This window comes from Equus quagga, chromosome 6, assembly GCF_021613505.1.
Source record: "Equus quagga isolate Etosha38 chromosome 6, UCLA_HA_Equagga_1.0, whole genome shotgun sequence".
Lineage (NCBI taxonomy): Eukaryota > Metazoa > Chordata > Mammalia > Perissodactyla > Equidae > Equus > Equus quagga.
In genome coordinates, this window is record NC_060272.1 from 93,794,289 (window position 1) to 93,816,239 (window position 21,951).

Genomic DNA, 21,951 nt, shown 5'->3' on the forward strand with positions numbered 1-21,951 from the left:
AACGGATGAACTGAAGTTAAGAATCATTTGGTGATTTTTATTTATTCTTTTTTTGTGGGGGAAGATTGTCACTGAGCTAACATCTGTGCCAGTTTTCCTCTATTTTGTATGTTATTCGCCACCACAGCATGGCTGCCAATGAGTGATGTAGATCCGTGCCAGGGGTCTGAACCTGGGCCGCTGAAGCAGAGCACACCGAACTTAACCACTATGCCATGGGGCCAGCCCCACATTTGGTGATTTTTAAATCAATGATTTTCATGATCACTTTTCCTGGTCCTCACTTTTGAAATGTTTGCATGTCATCATGTCCCTTCCCAATATCAGGTCAGTGCCTAATGGTTTCCAGTCATAGCAGACGCCATCTTTGATTCTGAAGTGAGTCACTTTTTGAGGAGATAGTTGATATGTGGAAACACTTCACGCTGACCATGGTTTCTTATTTTACACGGTGATTTTAGCTTTATCCACTGTACGGTTATATGTGAATAGGGTGGATTAAAAGTTAAAAACCTGATGGGTTTAGCACATTTGTGTGTTCTGATCCTTATGTTTACTTAGCATCACCCTATGAAGTATGAGGATGCTTGTCTTTGGAGGCAATGGGGATTGAGGTAAAGGAAGGGTGCAGAGTGGGCTGTAATGATGTTTGAAATGTTTGATTTCCTTTTTAAAAATTCTGTAGTAAATATTAAGATTGGCAAAACTGGGTGATGAGTACCCAAACTTGCTTATATTACATCCTATATTCTCTATTATTACACTTTACTATTTGTTTAAAATATTTTATTCCAAAAATATTGATAGAATCTTCAGCCTCGGCACATGGCTTCCAGGTGCTGAAATCCAAGCTTAGCACGGCCCAGCTGGTCATTATCTATTTCTTCCCAGGGCTCTGCCCTCATTTTCCTTCCTCTAGCCTCTCCAGAATTACCAAATTATGCACAGTTCCAAATTATGCACAAAGATACAAGGAATTACACTCTATCCCTCTATGTGCTCAAAAAGCACTGTTCCTTTTGCCTGGACTCCCCACCCCAGGCTCGTCCTGGTCTGTTTGTGAAACTCCTGTTGCCACTTTAGAATCTTGTTTAGGCATCACTTCCTCTGGAAAGGTCCATGTGATTTGTTCAGACAGAACTAAGACCCTTCTCTATATTATCTTTGCACTTTCGATAAACATATTATTGTGTTTGTTTACGTATCTTCATCTCCTCTAGATGATGAGCTCCTTATAGACTAGTGTTCTAATATCCACTCCTAGCACTGTTTGGCACAAGGTAGAATTTTAAAATTTTTTATGAGTTATTATTCTCAATTTTTAAAGTACAAAATCTCAACAATTTAGAAGTGCATAAGGTAAAAACATGTCCTCTTCCACATTTCCAATTTCCTATTTCCATACTCATGGTTAACGATATCTCATTTATATTTCTATATAGTATAAGGAAAGAAATGTTCTTTGCAAATCCAAGGATATACATACATAAACTAACATAAATACACAAAGGTGTATAATCACTTTTATACACAAATGGGACAGTATTATACACAGTGTTCTGCATCTCGATTTTTTTAATATAGAGACTTATCTTTCCTTCTATTCATATTAGCATAACAGGTTCACATTATTATTTTGACAACCTATACCACATCCTATATTATGTACGTAATTTAGAGAGACTTGAGAAGTAATTAACATACAACTTGGTGGAAAATGTGAAGAGGATGTAGAGGCTTCCTAATTAGGAAGAATGTAGGTGGGGTGACCTCAGGTCTGGCTTGAATCAGAGGATGAATAATGTCGTCAAGGACTCAGTTTCTTTCTATTGGTCTGCTGGGCATTCCCTGACATCAGCTTCATCCTTCTACGGCTTTCCTCACGGAGGAAACAAATTGAGACAGAGGTCTAATTTTCATACTTAAAACCACACCATCGAGAGCCATAAAGTATGTGACTGCACGCTTCTCTCCATTCTCACTAATACCAGGTTTTAACAGTGAATCACAAAACGTATTCTTATTGCATATGGTTGACAGGAACTCTTGAGCTATATTTAGTCCCTGGTAGTACAGAGTCAAAGACTGGTGTGAAGAAATTATGTTGATGTGTGTTTGAAATGATGGTTTTGATAATGGAGGTGAGGAAGTTGGGCCCAAGGAACAGTTATACTGAAAGCTTGAGATGTTTTGTCGATTTGAGCTGAAGGTAGGAGGAAGATCATATTTCTGTTAATCTAGGCTGGTATCCAAAACAGGAGAGGCAAGAAGTCTCAGATGAAACAAAATTCTCCTTTCTCTGCTGGCTGATGCTTAAAACATAACTGTAAGAGATTCGATCCTTCATCATATGTCTGATTTTTGTTAAAATATTGATGTATTTTGGAAAACTAGCACATTGCATCATTGTGAGTCAAGAATGGTCTGTTAGGATGAAGGAAGCATCAGACAAGAGAGAGAGAAAAATGATGCCCTCAGGACAACTGGACAAATGGGGACAGGAGGGGAATGTAGGGGTGAACAGAAGGAGCCCACCAGGGAAGGAAAGGTTTTTAGTCACAAACTGCCTTTTTCGTAGTTTTGCCTAAAGCTGGATCTGGAACATCCAATCTAGGGAGTCTTCAAGATAGAACTTCTCAATTCAATTCTTTCCAAAGAGAAACAGTGTCATTCAAGATGGTACCTGGGAGAGGGTAGCATGGTCTGTGCGCTGGGGGCATTTAGAGAGGATGGAAACTCAGCACTCTGTGAGTGAAATCAGAAAAAAAAAAGCCTTTTCAGCTCAGGGAAGATTTCCCATTTGTTACACATGCACACATACACAGACAAAGTTAAGCCGTCATATTCAGATAAGTTATACACACACACACGCGCACACAATGCACACATACAGAGGTGGAGTTAGCACCCTAAATCATCATAGTCGGCTCATGATGTCAGGAATAATAAACAGATTTAAATTGTAGCTGAAGGACTCCACTCCAGGGAGGATAAAAGGCATTAAGGACACAATTAAACCAGAATAGAACTCACTTTCCTAGTATCTACTGGGTGAGGTCCTGCCCGCAGGCAGTGAAACAGACTCAAGTACCCACCTGTGAGCATAGGTTCAATGCTTTCCTCTATGACTCAGGCACGTTTGGAGAATTAATAAGATGGTATCTGCAAGGAATTTGAACTCTGAAGATAGGCCAAAAACAACCTCTGTGCTGTGTTACTATCACCGTGTGAATCAAGCAACACAATTATAACCAATCCTGCTGTGGTGAGATTCTTGAACCTCAACCACAACAGTTGAAACTCTGGGCTTGAATTTGGTTGACTGAAGTTAATCTTTCATTACAGTTCTTGTCCATTTTTCCAGAGAGTGTCTGCCAAGGGTGATTGTTTCATCAAAGGCAAACCTTCGCAGTCTCTGCTCACCTCCCACCCCAGCTGGCCTCCTAAGCAGAGCAGAGTTGGGTACAGACAGAGAAAACCCTCCATTCTCGCAGAAGAGGGAAACTTCTGAATGTAACTAATCACAACACAGCAGCCAAGTGACTGGAAGCACCAAGAAAATTATAGGCCAGCACATAGGACACAGAAGGTCAACTGGGGAATGTGCTTGGCAGACACAGTTTTGCAATCAGCTAAAAGAAAAATGCAGCTCTCATTTCGACTAAGGATTTGCTAAGACTCCAACTGCTGTTTCTCACCTGGTGAGACTGGGAGATAGCCAGCTCCAAGTTTCTTACAAATCTTACTCTCTAGTCCCCTTAAAAAATGAGGGTCCTCATAAAAATCAAACATATTAAACTGAATATATGTTGTATATGGTAAAAATGTAAGAATTCAGCATTCATTCATTCATTCATGCATACATGTTTTTATTTATTCAATGACACATTATTGTGCACCTATTTTATGCCAGACTCTGAATTAGATGTTGGGGATACGGAAATGTATAAGATCCTAACTTCACAATGCTCACAGTCTAAGAGGGGAGACATATAAGCAAACAGATCAATACCACGCAGAATGGTCATGGCCATGATACAGCTATGTCCAGGAAGCTCTGGGGAGACACAAGAAGGGCATTCAGGTCAGCCTGTGGCTGTGTGTGATATAAACATGTGTATGTGCATGGGGTGGGAATGCAAGTGTGGAGAAGGGCAATTCAAAGAAGGCTTCCAGAACTGGCAATTCTTGAGTCGTGCTGGGGAAAATGAATAAGCGTTAGCCATGTAGAGGGAGACCTGAAACATGTACAAGGCTGAGGAGTTTGTGTGCACAGGTACAGTGGGGTGAGAAAGTAGTTTCAGGACCCTGCAAGTGGTTCCGAATGACTAGAACATTCAGTGCATGTGAGGCAGATGGGGAGATGAAAGCAAAGAAGAAAGTAAAGAACATAAGGTTTCTTCATGCAATGATAAGTAGATTGCATTTTATCACGACCAAGATAAGGAGCCAAGGAAGGGCTTTTCAATCATTCGAATATTGTTCTGGTGACACAAAGACAAGTTAGAAGTTGTTGCCACTGGAGGCAGCAACCAATTAGGAGACTACAATCTTAATCCAGCTGAGAAGAGAAAGATGCCCAAATTGGAGCAGCTGCAGGGGGATTGGATAGGAGAAGATAAGAAGTATACAGAAAACGATGTAGGCACATAATTTTGAAGGGCTTTTGGAAGAGGGGGAGTCTAATATGACTATTTTACCTCTGCTTTCAACTACAGACTTGCAGTGTTGCCTTTACCTGAGACGCTGAAGATGGTAAAGAATGAAATTTGTGGGATGAAAATAAAGTGGGAATGAAGAGATGCATGGGATACATGGGAGCTGAGGAGATCTCTGTACTGTATAGGTATATTTAGAGATCATCAATATTTAGGGTACTTAAAACCATGGGTATGTGTAAGGCCACTGAAGGAAAATAAATGGAGTGAATAGAGAAAAGGCTTAAGGAGGAAATCATAGAGAATATCAATGTTTAGTAAGTAAGCAGAGATGGAAGAGTATATGATGAATTTTGAGAGGCAAAGTCAGAGAGGTAGGAGGATAAACAGAATAGAGTAGTACCCTCAGAAGCCAGAAGAGTTGTTTCATGGAGGCAATGGTTAACAAGGCCCGATGTTGCCAAAGGGTCAAACAAGATCTTTAAAGTATGAGTTGAGAGGTCAACTTGACTATCTACTAGATGTTGGTGAAGGGATAAAGGAAATAAGCTGCATATCCCTCCAAGAATCTCCTAATCTTATCTCTACATACTTGTCGTACATACATATTTTACTGTCCATAAACATAATGCTAAAGAGAACCAGTTAGGAACTGCAAAAGAACTCTTTTATGAGGATTTCAATATTGTTCTATTAACCCACAAATTTTGATAAATAAGATATAGGAGACCACTTTCAAGATGGCCCTCAGTGATCTCCTGGTCTTCATGCCCTTGGGTAATCCCCTCTCCTAGAATGTGGCTGGAATTAGTGACTTGATTCTAGAGAACAAAATGCAACAGGGATGATGGGATGTCACTTCTGAGATTAGGTGACCAAAAGACTGTGGCTTTCATCTTGGGTCTCCCTCTCTTTCTCTTGGAGCTCTTGCTCTAGAGAAAGCAAGCTTTCCCATTATGGAGAGCCCTATGGACAAGCCTAGATGGCAAGGAACTGATATCTCTAGGCAACAGCCAGCAAGGACCTGAGACTTGGGAATGAATCTGAGGGCTGCCAACATTCATGTCAGCGAGCCTCGAACTGGATCCTTCCGAATTCGAGCCTTGAGGTGACCGCAGCCTCGGCCAACACCTCCACTGGAGCTTTGTGAGAGACCCTGACCCAGAGGCACCCAGCTAAACTACGTCCGGATTCCTGACGCACAGAAACTGTGAGATAAAAAACGTGTGTTGTTTTAAGCCATCAAGCTTTGGTGTAGTTTGTTACACAGCAATAAATAACTAATATGTAGGATAAACATCAGGTACTTATGTTCATCAAAATGAATTTCTCTCTTTAAAATATTCCTTCAGCTATAATCTCAACCCTGAGTAATAGTTTTGCAATACTAGGATTTTTTAAGGGGCACAGTATGTCTCATAATTTTTTTAAAAGAAAGTAACAACTCTCCTATTTAACCAAAAATCAACAGCAATTACAGAATCTTTAGAATTTCTTAACATTATAATTACACATGTGCTCAATTCACAGTGGAAGGTTAGAGATGCAAAGAGAGGTCATCTTGGTGGATTTGTTCTCCACCAGCCAGGAGCAGAACTGGGCCATTATCTGCCTGCTTTCCTAGTGATTAATTCATCACATCTGTCTTTCCAATCCTATACCTTCCTCAGCTGGCATCTCGTGCTTTCTGTTTACTAGACTCAGAAATACCATGTCTCCTAATCCTCCAAACCTCGTGTATAATCCTGTGCTCAACTCAAATGTTTCTTGATTGTATTGGATGTTATCACATCCTATTGACTGCCTGGAGTTTGCTGTTATCTCCAGAGGGTGTTCATCCTTTTGTAATTAACAGCTTATTTGATTCAATGGTAACCGAGGTCAGGCTGTGTGTATTCTACCATCCTGAGATTGCAGGGGTATTTGCCCTCCCCTTTGATATCTTTATTTTAATTACTTCTGAGATTTGTGTCTGTATCCGTAGGATGTGGAGTGTGAGTTATTTTAAATATTCCTCCTCTTTTTAATATACTTTGCGAATACTTCATCCACTCTTGAAAGACACCATGCCGGGCTTACCAAGCATTTGGTTCTTTTACCTATTTTTATTTATTTTTTGGCTCAGCTCCGTTTTCCTCCAACCTTAACAACCAATTTTCAATTTGCATATTTTGATACAGACATCACAAAGGGCTAGTTGAATCTCTCCCAGGTGGAAGTTAAAATACACATTTGGAGATAAAAACCAAACAGATTTTTATGTGCAGTATACATCTTGTTTCTACATTTTCTGAAACACAAAATGTAAGATGAATAAACATGATTGGCTTTCGGAGTGTTTACCAAAACTTTCTGCAATTACCCAAAGAATCTCGAAGGCCAGTGAACACGACAGGCTTCCTTTTAGATACAAATGATGAAGATTGTTTGAAATTTAAAAAGAAAGAAAAAAATAATAGTTCCATGTCACCTGGTGTTGGTGTCAGTCATTTACTTTAATATGCTTTATTGAAGGCTTGCAAAAAAGGCTCAATGAAAAATCTGCAACATGGGAATTTGCAGCATTCAAAGAATAAAATAAAGATCTTTGTTTTTTCCTGAGGATAGCAAGATTAAATATGCTTCTAGTTTATTACAATAAGCAGTGCCATATTTTGTCTTAAATTAATTTGGCTTTTGCATTTGGTTAGGGCCAACCTGGTTTTTCAAAGATGGGTATACATCTGCAAATGGGCATATTTAAGTTTGCAATCAATTCATGTGATTATCCTAGATCATTAAGCAGGACTTGTAAGTTGTCTGCAGCATAGGCATTTATAAATGGTGATGGGGAAAACCAGCAGTTAAATAGCCTGAAAGAAAGAACAAAGGCTAAAAAGCCAGAGAAGTCCACAGTCATGATTCCTGGTAGTCAGGCAAGTAATGAAAAGTTGGCTACATAGTCCAGAAGGATGATGAAGAATCAAATTGCTGACTTAGTTTCCCCAGTATCACTGAGATGAGTAGAGGGCAATGAAGTTTGCATTGATATATTTTTATTTCGGAACTTTCTGGGCAGCTAGTGGCATTCTACCGAGGGCCACCCTACTGACTCATCCTTCTAGACTATCCACTAAATAAGAGTAGACACATTTTTTATATTCAAATTATACCATAAGTAATACAAGAGAACTATGCGCCCTACTCCCATTAGTTCCCTGGATGTTGCTAACAGTTTAAAGTAGTCAAATTATATGCAAAGCCGATTAAAATGTCTTGATAATTAAATAGTGTGGTATTCATGCATCAAAACAATGGAACAAATTAGAAAAATCCAGTAATAGACAAAAGTTTATAAGGAAATTCAATATATGATAAGGGAGACATCTCAAATCAAGGAGGAAACAAAATAATTTTAGAAGTGATTTTGGAAAATTTGAGTAGCATGAGTAGTCTCTATAGATGATTTTCAGACGCTATATTAAATGGGGGACATCTCATACCCACACGTCCAACTACTTGGAATTTCAGATTATTGAACAGGAAGAGCAGCCAGGTCAAGGCTTCCCATTATAGACTAGAAAGCACAGAGATAAAGTGGCTTGCCCAAGATGACGTGGTGGCAATGACAGTTCTACGGTCCAATTCTTGTCTCCTGTTGCTGGATGTGTGGACTCCAAGCCTGGAGGGCTTTTCTTTGCACCACACTATTTTCAATGACAATTATATAGCAGGAACTCCAAGGCCTTTTGAATTTGGCTACATGAAAAGCAAAGAGGAAAAAATATCTAGTTTAGCATTTCTGCAAATGAAGTTTCTTGAAATATCATTCTGGCAAGACATTTTGCTAAATAAATAAACAAATAAGAAAACAAAACAAGACTTTCGTAGGCAAATAGGTTTGGGCAAATGCTACATTCTTTTCTCAAAGGGTCGGTGCACATAAAAACTCGCAGAAGTTCTGCAATAATGAAGCCTGTTTAACTTTATTTAACACAGTATTTCCAAAGAACCTCCTTTCCATGTAACATCTGTTAATGCTGCAGATAAAGTCCAGTTCAAGACACTGCTCTAGATTCAGGCTAAAGGAAAATAACCACCCGAAGTAGGCAGACAAGGAAAGAGAGTTGGGGGTTAAGAAACTGTTCTCTCCTTTGTAATTCCTCCTTGGGTAATTGCCACAATTCTCCATTTTGCTTTGACTTCCATGCCTATAATTAACTGTGTTCCAGTGACTCTCCCAGCAGCATGTGGGTGAGTCATTGATGCCTGCCACCTGCAGCCTGGGGCCTGCCCAGGTTCTCAACTGAGCCGGCAAATGACTGAGTGTGTCGACAACTCCAACCCTCCAGACAGGGATGTGGAGTTAGGCATGTTGACATTGATCTCACTGAGTCACCGGTTGCTACACTCCGCTGCTGTGTTAACTGAAGTCATTGCAGAGTTTTACCTCCATTTGGTCTCATGTATACATTTTATGCAGAATCCCAGACCACATGTCCAGGAACCTCTTTTTCCAGGACTGCCACCTCCTACCAGTATTCCTTCCACTGAACTTCTTTCCAGGGATTGGCTGGGGTCTGAATATGAATAGACAATTATTATTATTCTTATCACCTCCATCTAGTTCCAAACATTTTCCCTTATCCCATATCCCAAAAGATATCCCATACCCATGAAGAAGTTACTCGCCATTCCCCCCTCCTTCCAGCCCTTGGCCACTAACAGTCTGCTTTCTGTTGCTACAGATTTGCCTATTTAGGATATTTCATATAAATGAAACTATATAATATACGGCCTTTTGTACCTGGCTTTTTTCATTTAGCATAATGGTTTAAGGTTCATCTATGTTGTAGGATATATCATTACTTTATATCTTTTTATGGCTGAATAATATTCCGTTGTGTGGCTATACCACATTTTGTTTTAGCCATTTGTCAATTGATGAACATTTGGGTTGTTTCCACTTTTTGTTTACTGTGGACAGTGATTCTATGAACATCTGTATACAAGTTTTTGTTTGAATACTTATTTCCAATTCTTTTGAGTATATATCTAGGAGTGAATTGCTTGGTCATATGGTAATTCTGTTTAACTTTTTGAAGAACTGCTGATCTTTTTTCCAAAGCAGCTGCACCATTTTACATTCCCACCAACAATGTCTGAGGGTTCCAATTTCTCCACATCCTGCGAGCACATGTTACTTCCCATTTTTTGTTTTCTTTTTAATTATTATTGTAGCCATCCTTGTTAGTATTAAGTGGTATTTCATTGTGGTTTTGATTTGCATGTCTCTAATGATTAACGACATTGAGCATCTGTTCACGTGCATGCATCTCTTATCTGTAGAAATGTTTATTCAAGGCCTTTGCCTATTTTTTAATTGGATTGTTTGTCTTTTTGTTGTTGAGATGTAACAGTTTTTAAATAATCTGGATACTAGACCCTTATCAAACGTATGATTTACAAATATTTTACACAATTATTTAGGTCGTCTTTTCACTTTCTTCATAGTATCCTTTGATGCATAAAAGTTTTTAATTTGATGAGATCCAATTTTTTATTTTATTGCTTCTACTTTTTGGTGTCATATCTAAGAATCTATTGGCAAATCCAAGGTCATGAAGATTTACTCCAATGTTTTATTCTGAGCATTGCATAGTATTAGCTCTTACATTCAAGTCTTTGATTCATTTTGAATTAATTTTTTATATGGTATAAGGTAGAGGATCAAGTTCATTCTTTTGCATGTGGATATCCAGTTGTCCCAATGTCATTTGTTGAAGAGAATATTCTTTCCCCATTGAATAGTCTTGGCACCCCTGTGGAAAATTAATTTTTGGACTCAAGTTTGTTTTTGGACTCTTAATTCTATTCCATTGATCTATATGTCTATTATTATGCTAGTCCAACTGTTTTAATTACTGTAACTTTATAGTAAGTTTTCAAATTGGAAAGTATGAGTGCTCATACTTTTTCGTTTCAAAGATTGTTTTGGCTATTTGAAATCTTCTGCAATTTCACATGAATTTTAGAATTAACATTTCCATTTCTGCACAAAAGACCATTGTGCTTTTGATAGGTATTGCATTGATTTTGTAGATTGCTTTGAGCAGCAGTATTTCAACAATGTTAAGTCTTCCAATCCATGAACATGGGATATTTTTCCATTTACTCTTATCTTCTTTAATTTCTTTCATCAATGTTTTGTAGTTTCAGTGCATAAGTCTTACACCTCCTTTGTTAAATTTATTTCTAAGGATTTTATTCCTTTTGATGCTATTGTAAATAGAACTTTTTTCTTAAGTTAATTGTTTATTGTGTGTGTGTTTGTGTGTGTTTATTGTTTATTGCTTGTGTGTGGAAATTCAACCGGTGTTTGATTTTGATCTTATATTCTACAACTTTGCTGAATTCGTTTATTAGACCTAATCGTTTTTTATGGATTCTTTAGGATTTTCTATATATAATATGTCATCTGTAATCAGAAATAATTTTACTTTTTTCTTTCCAATTTGGATGTCTTCTATTTCTTTTTCTTGCTGAATTTCTTGGTTATAGCTTTCAGTACAATGTTGAGTAGAAGTAGCAAAAGAAGTCACTCTTTTCTTACTTCTGATCTCAACGGGAAAGTGTTATCTTTCACCATTGAGTATAACGTTAGCTGTGAGTTTTTCCCAACTCCCCTTTATCATGTTGAGGAAGTTTATTTCTATTTATCATTTTTTGGTGTATTTTTAAATCATAAAAGGGTGCTCACATTTGTAAAATGCTTTCTCTGCATCAACTTATGTATCAGGGTATTTCTGGCATCACAGAATGGATAAGAAAGTGTTTCCTTCTCTTCTATATTTTGGAAGAGTTTGAGAAGGATTGGTCTTAATTATTCTTTAAATGTTGGTAGAATTCACTAGTGAAGCCATCGAGTCCTGGGCTTTTCTTTATTGGGAGATTTTTGATTATCGATTCAATCTCCTTACTCATTATTGATCTGTTCAGATTTTCTATATCTTCATAATTTAATCTTGGTAGGTTGCATGTTTCTAGGAATTCATCTGTTTCCTCTAGGCTATCCAATTTATAGGTGTTTAATTGTTCACAGTTGTCTCTACGATCCTTTGTATTTCTGTGGCGTCAATAATAACATCTCTTCTTTTGTTTCTGATTTCAGAGTCCTTTCTCTTCTTTTCTTAGTCTAGCTAACAGTTTGTCACTTGTATCTTTTCAAAAACCCAGGTGTCAGTTTCATTAATATTTTCCATTGCTTTTCTAGTCTCTACTTTATCATTTCTGCTCTGCTCTTTGTTATTTTCTTCCTTCTTCTAACTTTGGGCTTAGTTTGTTCTTCCTCTAGTTCCTTGAGTTGTAAAGTTAGGCTGTTTATTTGAGATCTTTTTTTTTTTTCCTGCTTTTATCTCCCCAAATCCCGCCTGATATGTAGTTGTATATATTAGTTGCAGATCCTTCCAGTTGTGGCATGTGGGACGCTGCCTCAACGTGGCCTGACAAGTGGTGCCATGTCCGCACCCAGGATCTGAACCAGCAAAACCCTGAGCCGCCGAAGTGGAGTGCGCGAACTTAACCACTTGGCCACTGGGCGGGCCCCCTGAGATCTTTTTTTTAATGTATGTGTTTATCATTATGAACTTCCCTCTTAGAACTGCTTTTGCTGTATCCCATGCATTGACATATTTTTAGAATATGTAGAATATTCTAAAGAATCAGCAAAAATATTCCTGGAACTAATAAGCGATGATGGCAAGGTTGTAGGATACAAAGTTCATATACAAAAGGTGATCGCTTTCCTATATACTAACAGTGAACAACTGGAATCTGAAATTAAAAACATAATACCATTTATATAAGCATTCTCTAAAATGAAATACTTAGGTATAACTATAACAATATATGTATATATATATTCTCCTTCATATATATTTCTACATGAGGAAAGTTACAAAAACTTTGATGAAAGAAATCAGAGGAAGTAAATAAATGGAGACATATTCCATGTTTATGAGTAGAAAGACTCAGTATTGTCAAGATGTCAGTTCTTTTCAACTGGACCTATATAGTTGATGCAATCCCAATCAAAATCCCAGCAAGCTATTTTGTGGATATTGATAAATTTATTCTAAAGTTTATATAGAGAGACAAGACTCAGAATATTCAGCACAATATTGAAGAAGGACAACGACAGAGAATTGTCACTACCTGAAATCAAAACTTACTATAAAGCTACAATAATCAAGACAGTGTGGTATTAGTGAAAGAACAGATAGATCAGTTGAACAGAACAGAGGGTCCTGAAATAGACCCACATAACTATAGTCAACTAATCTTTAACAAAGGAACAAAGGCAATATGATGGAGGAAACATAGTCTCTTCAACAAATGGTCCTGGAACAACTAGACATCTACATACAAAAGATGAATCTAGACACAGACCTTACAACCTTCACAAAAATTAGTTCAAAATGGATCATAGACCTAAATGTAAAATGCAAAACTATAAAACTCCTAGAAGATGACATAGGAGAAAGTCCAGATAACTTTGGGTTTAGTGATGGCTTTTTAGATTCAACACCAAAGACATGACCCATGAAAGACATAATTGATAAGTTGGACTTCATTAAAATTAAAAATCTCTGCTCCGTGAAAGACACTGTCAAGAGAATGAGAAGACAAGCCACAGACCGGCAGAAAATATTTGCAAAAGACATAAGCGATAAAAGACTGTTAGGCAAAGTATACAAAGAACCCTTAAAATTCAATAACAAGGTAATGAACAACCTGATTAAAAAATGGGCAAAAGAGCTAAATAGATACCCCACCTGAGAAGACAGATGGCAAATATGAAGGAAACTTCAATGCAATTACTAAGTGAAAGAAGCCAATCTGAAAAGGCTACACACTGTATAATTTCAACTATACAATATTTGGAAAGGGCAAAACTAGGGAGACAATAAAAAGATAATTGATCACAAGGGATTATAGGGGAGGGCACAGAGGATTTTAGGGCAGTGAAACTACTCTGCATGGTACCATAATGCTGAATATTTGTCAAAACCCATCGAATATACAACACCAAGAGTGAACTCTAATGTAAACTGTGGACCTTGGGTGATAATGATGAAAGTTCATTGATTGTAACAAATGTACCATTCTGTGCAGAATATGGATAATGAAGGAGACTCTGTCTGTGGGGTCAAGGGGTACATGGGAACTTTATGTACTTTCTGGTCAATTTTGCTGTAAGTCGAAAATTGCTCTAAAAAATAAAGTCTATTTTTAAAAGTGACTCTGCCCTCTTTTCCTGCATGGCAGCAGCTTCTTTGTCCGTTCATTTCTCTTGGTTGTTGTGTTTACGACTAGATTCCAGAGTTCTGCAGAAGTCGATTCTGACAGTTTTTGCCAGCTTATCAGCTGCTTTCGTGGAGGGATGGAGACGTGGCGTTCCGCACTCCACCACTTTTGGTGAACTATAATGGCCTTTTATTTTGAGTGAAGCCGGAGCCACTAGGTAGTTTTGAGCAGAGGAGTGATTTGATCTGACATTTTAAAAGGTTCACTCAAGCTTCTATGTCAAGGCTAGACAACCTGAGGACAAGAGTGGACACAGGGAGGCTAGTTAGGAGGGTATTGCAGTATTGCATAATCCAGGAAAGAGATGCTGATAGCTTGCAGCAGCTTGTTAGCAATAGAAAGGTGATTGGACTCTATGTATAAGCATGTAGAGATAGACTAAAGGCTTGAACGTGACATGTGAACGAAAGGGAGACATCAAGGAGGGCCTCTTAATCTATTTTGCCTTTATCGTATGCTAGAATTTTTTTAAGCATAGTATAGGGCATTGAAAAGTGTACAAGCTTTGGAATCAGGGACATCTGAATGAATTCCTCTTACACTACTCACCAGTAATGTTACCCGTCTGAGTCCCAGTGACCCCATCTAACATAGTATAAGAACATCAAGCTCTCAAAAGTTGTGTGTCAAACACAACAACAAAGTGACACATCTAGCTTTGTGCCTGCACTACAGTAAGAAAGGAATATGAGTTAAATTGGTTTCATCTCTCATTCTTTTCTAACCTGATGAGAGTGGGCCCATTTTAGAGGTTCTTTATAATTAAATCAAGCCTCCATCCAGTTTTGTAGTTCCAATTCTGTAAGCTTGCCTAACTGAGATGTTCAGTTTGCTCTCTTCAAGAGAATAGAGAGAGACCAAGAATCTACTTCCCCCAGGACGTGGAGTAGACACCAGGATCTGAATTCCAGAATCACAGCATTTTATAAATTTGAATGATCTCATTTCATTCTCTGTAACATTAGACAGAGTGGCAGGGGATTACACTGTGGAGATTTCTCTCTCTCACTTTCTTATCAAAGGGACTTTGGGAAAACTTTCACATTTTTCTAGATCTTTTCTAATCAATAGTGTGAAAAAGATAATTTTGTAAACTGAGGTTCTTGGGCATTGTCACAACCATTACAAAGATCTCATTGATGGAAAGACATAAAAAGACAGAGAGAAAACATATACATTCCATTAAGGTAGGTCAAAGGCATGAGGACATACCTAAATACACGTGCCACACTGATTGGGACACTATAGCACTCTCAAAGAAAGAAGATGCTTTCTCAGCCATCGACTTCCCACAAAGATGAACAGCGACCCTTGACTGACACAAAGGTTATAACTTGTTCCTCAAGGAGCTCCAGTTTACCATTCACCTGGGTGATCTTAGTGTATTCCCCACCTTCCCAATTGTTTTGGATACTTTAGGTATGTGTGTCTTTCTGCTAACCTAGTGCAAGTAAGAGGTAAAAACCGCAGAAAATTCTGAAGTGTTTCCTGGGAGATGGACTGGATCAAAGTTCATTTTTCCAAACATTCCATCACTCCAGGCAGCCTCAGGGCTAATGTAAGATCTATGCCTGTAGATCCCCAAAGTAGAAAGACTAACTAAATTATAATAACAAACCCAGGATACATTTACTAGGTATGAAATATAGAAAGTGTACAGTTCCTTCTTCTTTAATTTTCCTCAGAGCTTTCCTGTGACACCTCTTCTACCAACATGCACAGATAAGGGCAAGAAATCCAGCCACAGGGCCATGCCTGAGGTTTGATTTGTTCTGCAGGACCTCTCTCTCTCCAGCTGTCGCAGCCATGGATTATCTCTGGTTGATGTAGGAGACGAGCTCTTTTGGTGGGGAGGGCTACACACAGTCAGCTGCTCTGTAGGTGGGAGACAGATAACCCTGGAGCTCAAAAAGGCCTGTAAGAATTTTGCCTGCAGGAAAAGCACTGAGCTACTTGGAAATTGATGGGATTAAAGAAAGACCTGAAAAGCAAAGGAAGGAACATTTTCTGAACCCAAGGGAAAATAAGAACTGTTTAACATGTGCAGTGGCATCCCTGGAATGGATTTTTAATCAACAACAGTTCTCATTTAGTCTAAGAGGGAGCCAATGAATAGACTAATACTACTGACTGACATTATGGCCCATTCGTCTGCTTAAGTTGTCTGAAATTTTCAGCTGCCAGCAAAGGATTAATATTGATTTTCAGGCTGTCTTCGTTAAATACCTGCTATAGAGTACCACTCTCTTATTCTCCTTGCCAACTCTTCCCCCAGTTGTCACTAGCATTAAAATGAAACCTACCTATTATTAAATCAATCATGCCTGGCAAAACTATTCAAAAAGAAGGGAGCATTCATCATCTTTACCATCAACATGAAGCCTGATTTTTTTGTTGTTGTTGGTCAACCTGAAATTGCTGGTACAATTACTTAAAATGTCCTTACAGAACTCATGTAAGAAACTGAAAGTGAAACATGTCTGTGGAAGGACAGTGAGTACAAGAGGAAGAAAACCCTAACATTTTGATAGACGCATGAGCGTGTCTTTATGTTGAGCTGCTACCAACTCAAACCAGGAGGCTAAGCTGACGTATTTGACTCCAGGAGGCCCAGATTTTTAAACCTGGGCTCCACAAACAGCATACGTGAGCTTGAACATAATGCCTTTGGTGAACTTATGACCCTTTTCTGCTCACATTCTATATTTTTGCTGTACCACTTTCAATTCCCTTGAACACATCAACTTTGATATTTCTCATCTCTGCATCTTTCAACAGGCTGTACTTCTGCCTAGAACACTCCCAGTCTTGGGCTCCAGGTAAACTCCTGCTCATCCTTCAAGACAATCCTTCAATTCCTCTACAAAGCAATCCCAGGCCAACCTGGGTAAGCTGGGGACCCCTGGAGATCCCTTATACAAACCTGTAGCATAGTCTTCACCATGTTGAATCATCCCCTTAAAGGCTATGAACACAATGACGACAGGAGTGGTCCCTCTCTTCAGCTTTGAAACCCCAGCAAGGGATTGTTGAAAAATTGGACAGAGTAGGTACATGATAAATATTTATTGACTGAATGAATGAGTGGGCTTTGAAGTATATGATTGCCATCTGGTTTTCTTGTACAGAATATGCCTTTTCTGAGTCTATTTAAAAGGCAGTAGAGCCTAATGGCTACTAAGACTTGAGGCTGTAAAGTCAGACTTCCCTGTTTTGAAGTCAAGATGTATCACTTATTAACTGTGACGTTGGGCAAATATGAAACAATAGCTGAACTGTTATTCAACTGCATCTCAACTTCCTCATTTGTAAACTGAGGTTAATAATAGTCCTCAGTAGGGTGGATGTTTACATTAAGCAAGAGAATCCACATAAAGCTCTTAGCGTAGTGTCTGACCCGTGTAGTGAACTCCCAGCAGTGATTTCTACCTGGAAGCCTTGCAGTAAACTTTGCTGCATGTTTTAGGAAACGTGTTCTTTATATGGCCAGAGAACTTACAAGACACTCACCCAGACAACATTCCTAAAGGAGGTCATGCATTACATGGGGTAATTAACACAAGTTAATTCCTTAAAGCAACAAAATATATTTGTTTAGGAAGTTCCTTTTGACATCTTATTACATGCCTACTAGACAGAGCTCTGTGCATTCAGAGGTGAATGATACACGGCTCCAGCTCTGAGGGAGTACATGGTTTCCAAGATTGTTACAACAACACATTAAGTGATTTAGAAAGTTAAGAGGTCGGGGTATAGGTTACCTGGCACTTTTTCTCTTTTATACTTGAGCACAGGCAATGTTTGTAATAAGGATTTGCATTATATGAGCTTGATACTGAAATATCAGTAAATAAATATCCGAGTACTAATTTAAGCCATTCTGATGACCACTGAAATGATCCACAGCAAATAAAATGGACTCTCCAAAGAGTTTATCACATTCTATACATCATAAGAAAGGTGATGAAAGAATGGCATGAAAACAAATATTCCCTGTTACTATCTGAGTACCAGAAACACGGCTTGCCTTACTGAGACTAGAGATCTGGAGAATCCAGGGACTTTCTAAGCAAGATTTACCACAAATGGTAAATTAATGCTTGAATTCAATATGAATGGAGTTCAATCTGTATTTTAAAAATAGTGTCTCGGGGCCGGCTCCGTGGCCGAGTGCTTAAGTTCGCGCGCTCCGCTGCGGCGGCCCAGGGTTTGGATCCTGGGTGTGGACATGGCACCACTCGTCAGGCAACGCTGAGGCGGCGTCCCACATCCCACAACTAGAAGGACCTGCAACTAAGATATACAACTGTGTACAGGGGGGATTGGGGGAGATAAAGCAGACCAAAAAAAAAAAAGATTGGCAACAGTTGTTAGCCCAGGTGCCAATCTTTAAAAAAAAAAAAAAAAATCTAAAAAAAGAACAAAAATAGTGTCTCAAAGAACAACTGAAACATAACACATTTTTATTCTTACTTTCCCCACCTTGGGCTCTACTTTCTGGCAGTGCCCTAGTAGCTACTTGAGGGTATATGGGTTCTAAGGCAGCCTTTTCATCCCTTCCTCTGATAAGAGTCACCTTAAATGAGGGAAAAGAGAAAAAAAAACCTCCAGGAATACCCTACAGACAGTCCCCTGACAGAAATAGAGTGGACCTACAAAGAGCTAAGTGAAATTCTATGGCTTATAATCCATTAATTTTCATGATCAAATTAGAGATGTGTTCTCCTGGGACCAAATCAGGTTTACATGTTAATAACAATCAGATAGAATTTTGCACTTTTAATCACCAGTCATATACAGAAAGAGAATTATTACATCCACATGGGGTTCATAGTCAGTACATAGTGTGTTTTAGCTAACAATGAGGACAACGTTCACTATTGGTTTCCAAGTATAAATTCAAAGGAGCAAGGCAGACTAGTTTAGCACAATAGATTGAAGTCTGAAAGGAGACCAGCAGTGTTAGCTTAACTAGACTCAGGCTCTGGCTGAGGCCTCATCAGGTTTCACATACTTCCCCAGTACTAGGGTTTCCTAGGCCCTGGTTGGCAAGCTCTTAAACTGTCTTTTCTCTACCTTCGTACTTACTGGAATCTGTTGGTTTCTAGACCTATCTGAAAATGTTCTGTTAAAAACAAATAAAAGCTTAGGAAGCAGATGCCTAGGGACAGGAAAAATGGAAGCTACCCCCAAAGTCTACTTTAGTAAGTCATAACCAGGTACGCCCCCCCAGATGCCCCTAAAGGTAAATTGCTCATTTGGCTTCCTGTCACCCTTGCTGTTCTTATACTTTTCCCACAAAATAGGATTTTAACTGTTGTAAGAATAGATAAAGAAGTCAGAATTCCTTCACTCTGTGTTTCATTTACTTATCAAAAAAAAAGAAGTCTTTGAACATCCACCATTTATATGTCACTACGGTGGCTAGAGAGATTAAAAGAACACAATCCCTAACCTCAAGGGGCTTAATGAACCACCAGGAGCAGTAAATCTTGTAAACAATTACACCGTAAAGCTATGTGAGATAAACCCATACCACAATTATAAGCATAATAATAATATCTAATTAAATTTTCAAAATAAACATTTGTTGAAACTGCTGTTTTCCCCATTAATTAACAGATAAGGACATTGAGGCTCAGAAAGGTTAGGTGACTTGTTCAAGATCACCCAGCAGCGGAACTGGGATTTCCATCCAGGGTCCAGCTCCAGACTCAGTGCTTGCGAACTGCTCTGTGTTGTGTTTGTTTTAATGATATAGGGTCATTTCCTGCATGGATACTCAAGGAAATCATCACGGAAAAGTGAGGCGTGAACTGGTCCTTAAGAGATGGGCTGCATCTTTTTTTTCCCTCCAGGTTTATTGAGATATAATTGACATACAACATTGTGTGAGTTTAAGGTATACAACATGATTTGATCTGCATATATGTTGTAAAATGATTCCCACAATAAGGTTAGTTAACACATCCATCACCTCACGTAGTTACCTTTGTGTGTGTGGTGAGAACATCTAAGATCTCCTCTCTCAGCAATTTGCAAGTATGCAACGCAATATTGTTAACTGTAGTCATCATTATGCTGAGTGAAACAGGTCAGACAAAGACAAATACTGTACGACATCACTTATGTACGGAATCTAAAAAAGTTGAACTCATAGAAACAGAGAGTAGATTGGTGGTTACCAGGCACTGGGGGCTGCACCCTAATGACTCCTAAGAAGGTGGAACAGTATGAACAGAGGCTCAGAAGCCAGTACGTCCACCAGCGCTCTAGGAAGAGTGAGTTGTCTGGTTTGGTTGGTGTGTAAGGTACACATAGAAGGTAGCAGGACTATAATATCAAAAAGGTAGGTTGGATCTAGATTATAATAGGATTTAAAAAACTAAGTTTATTTTCTTTAGCAATGAGCTACTATTAGGTTTATTTTCTTCCTCACTGCTGTCCCAAAGGCATCCTTTCTGAGTTAAGAATTCATGTGCGAACAAGAGGATAAAATGGGTGAGTAAAATACTGTATGAAAGAGCGTGTGATCCCACCTGACAGACCCCACCACTAGCTAGCATAACTGATTTGCACCTCCAGTTCTTAAAATGACTGACTTAGCAGATACAGCCACTGCCACATTTACTTTTTATTATCCTTCCAATTGCTATAGTTACCCGTCATCCAAAGGAAGTGGTGAAGTTTTCTTCCAAATTTAGCAAGGAAGAGAGTAAGTAAATAAATTAATTGAGGATAAATATAGAGGCAATTAGAAAGAATGTTAGGCCTAACTTGAAATATTTACATATCAGTTTTTAAATGATCACTTCAATATCCATTTAAATAGCATGAATTCTTTCTGAAACATCTTGAAGACTCTGATAAAAATTGGAAAGTATTATTTTATCTGTGGTCGACCTTAAGTACTACAGGGTTCAACGTTCAGGAGCTTTTTGCAGTGGTTAGTAGCTCAGCGCATGTCCTATATTAGCTGAGATAGAGAGGGTCAACCACGTGATAGAACCCACAGCAGGTTCACGGTTGGCAGTGACTTTACAGCTGTGGGATCGTCCCCACCTCTCCATTTTTCTTATCTTGTAATGTTTGAGCGTAACGACTTATATTAAACTACATAATTGAGCAGGCTTTAGTTTCTCTCACATTATAGTTCTAACATAGCTCAAACAAATACAACGCTTAACGTTACTTTCTTCTTCTTTTGTATGGCAGAAAATGACATTATCACGGCAACTTGGAAAGGAGGGAAAACTTCCCCAGCTTTCGTCATTGCTTTGGAGGCAGGAGTGGAAAGGGAAAGAAGACGTGAGTGATGACTATAGCATCACGCAGAAGTGACCTCAGTAGACAGCTACCTGGAGAGTGTGATGTGAGGGGCCTCTGACCCCCAAATATCCCCCCGACTAGGTACTAAAATTCTCATAAGTAGAAGTTCTCCTTAGGCTCTTTAGGAACCCTTTGCATCTTTACTGTTTGAAGCATTGCATTAGCAGGAAGATACAATGTATAATTAAAATGTCAAAAGAGGACACCTTATTTTTAAAATAAACCACCATTCATTGTCATCCATTGCAGAGCAAGAAACCGTAAGAATGAGACTCTAGAAGAAGGCAATTCTAATGGCCAAGAAGAAGAAGGTAGTTTGAGGAAAGCATGAACAATCTACCAGGGTGTGTATGTGTGTGTGTGTACAGAACAGAAAATGATTAGTGTTTTCAATGAAGCATAGTATATTAGTTCAGGTCTGCCAAGACAGGATTAGACAAGCAGGAGATTTATTAGGGGAGGGAATGGAAGAAGATGGAGAGAGGAGGCAAGAGGCGGCAGAGAGAGCCTTCAGTCAGAATGTGATAGAGACTGACACCTACAAAAGGAGAGAGGGAAGGAAGGCAGACAGAGTGGGAAGAAGTGTGGACTGCAATGCAGTTCTAAGAAGGATTCCGCC